Raw genomic sequence first — 2,313 nt, 5'->3', positions numbered from 1 at the left:
GGTGAACGAAAGGCCATACCCAGAGGCTAGCAGCTTTCAGAGCAGACCAGCCTTTAGGGTCGCCCACCCCCTGAATGGAACTAGGCACGGCCGCCCCTCGCTCCTGCGTTGAGGGCCAGAAAGCTTTCCATTGTCCGGGAGACTAGGATCCGTTCTTGAATCCGAAAGAGCAGGCGGGACTGGACGGGGCCGAGTAACTGCTTTCCACTAGCCATAGGGGAGGCAGTGCGCCCGCCATGGGACCCTGGAGGGGGCGGGTCCGGGGGACCTGAGACCTCAGCCCTGGGGAGGGGGGGGGGGCAGATAGCAGAGCCCTCCTGAGCCCACGAGAGGCTGGCTCGGCCACTCTCCAAGACCAAGACTCCTGTGGCCCTTAAAGGACAGTCGTGGGAGGCTTTCTCCCAACAGTCCCGCAACTTCACGGTCGCGACCGGTGGTTTGCAGGACGTAGGTGTGGTCTCCGCCTCTGGCCGCACAGGGCACTGCGGTGGGCGACCCCAGCTGCCGCCGCCGCGGTGCTTTCTCGGGTAACCAGATCCAGGAACCGCCTCCATCAGCGGCAGAAGGGAAAGGAGGAAAAGGAGCCTCGGGGGACTGGCTCTCCCGCGCCCTTTGCGGAGCAATAGCGACACCCACTGGTGGCCGCAAGAACGTGGAACAGGGATTTTCAGACCCCAGTAGGTGCCTGTCCCCTCCCAAACCGCACCTCTTTGCCAGGTCACCCTCAGCGCTGCCCCCCCAGATCCCCCATCCTCCTGAGAAGCAAGCCCTGTTCAAGTGAGCCCACCGGCTCCTGCCCAGGGTCCCATTGGCTCCGTGGGGAAAAGAGCCCTCCAGGAACTGAGGTGACCTCGGCCTGGTGAAGGGTTTACCTGTGCCCAAACCCTGGGTGTCTGCAGTGCTGAGGAGGGATCAGGAGAGCTGGACCAGACCTGAGGCCACCAATCCCTAGACAGAACACAAAAACGACTCCCTCTGCCAAGTGCACAATCAGGCCCATCTTTTTCAAAAGCCAGGGACATCCCAACAAAATTCTGGTTTCCCATGAAGGGTCTCCTAATGATGGCAGCTGTGCCTCCTTAGGCTTTCCCGAGGCCCTTCGTTCAGGACTACATTTTTCTCACACCAAATATAAGATGGTTAAGTGTTCCTCTTTTTTCCAGAAAAAGGAACCAAAATTTCAAGAAGTTAAATAAATCACCAAAGGTCCAACACACAATAAGTAACATTCAGAGCCACACTCTGATCTCTGGCTGACCCAGTGCCAACCCAGACCCTCTCACCAGGACACGTACACCTCCAGGTGTCTGCCAGTTACTGCTTGTTGTGAATGTGCAGAAAGATTACTGCTGCGGTAGTCGGTGCCCCCCACCCCCCCACACACACACACCAGTAGGACAGTTAGCACCTGTACTCCCTCCTGTCTGAGCAGTCCTTTAGTTTCTCCCCAGTGAATCAAGGAAAGGCTCCTCCAGGACCCAAGGAGGTGGCAAGCAAACTTCTCCTGCTCTAACCCTGCCCTGGGCATTTCAAAGACTTACTCTGACCCAGTCCCTTATCGCCCTCAGTATTGACCTTCCTAGCCTGAGGCTCTGCATTTTCAGTGGGTCTCCTCAAGACATGATGGCTTGTCCTGACCAGATACTAATTCCTTAGAGGACAGCAGCCTGCCAGATCAGCCACATTCAGGTCTTTATGTGGAGCCAGCATCCCACTCAGCAGAGTCACCTGAAGCCCACAGTGCAGGGCCTGGCTCAGAGAGGGCACATGCTATACTTTTGCAAAATGAATGAGTATTGTATTAGTTGTCCAGGGGGGGGCATAAGAAAGTACCACAGACTGGGTAGCTTAAGAAATGGAAATGTATTCTCTCACAGTTCTAGAAGACAAACATCCAAACTCAAGGTATTGGCACCTGCAGGGGAGAAGCCTTCCTTGCCTCTCCAACTGGTGGTGTGGTCAGTCCTTGGTGTTCCTTGGCTTGTAGCAACACTCATCTCTGCCTCCTTCTTCACAGGGTCTTCTCCCACCCCACTCCACCCCACCTCTTTTTTTAGCCTGGGGTTGAACGCAAGAGTACTTTGCCACTGAGCCAATTCTCAGCCCTTTCTATTTTTATTTTAAGACAGGGTCTTGCTAAAACTTCTTAGGGCCTCACTAAGTAGCTGAGGTTGGCCTCGAATTTGCGATCCTCCTGCCTTGGCCTACCAAGTAGCTGGGATTGCTGTGTGCACCACCATGCACAGCTCAGGGTCTTCTGTCTGTGTCTTTCTCTTCTTCTTCTAAGGTTACCAGCTATATAGGATTAGGACT

Source organism: Sciurus vulgaris (assembly GCF_902686455.1).
Source record: "Sciurus vulgaris genome assembly, chromosome: 13".
NCBI classification, from domain to species: Eukaryota; Metazoa; Chordata; class Mammalia; order Rodentia; family Sciuridae; genus Sciurus; species Sciurus vulgaris.
This window is presented reverse-complemented; position numbering follows the sequence as displayed.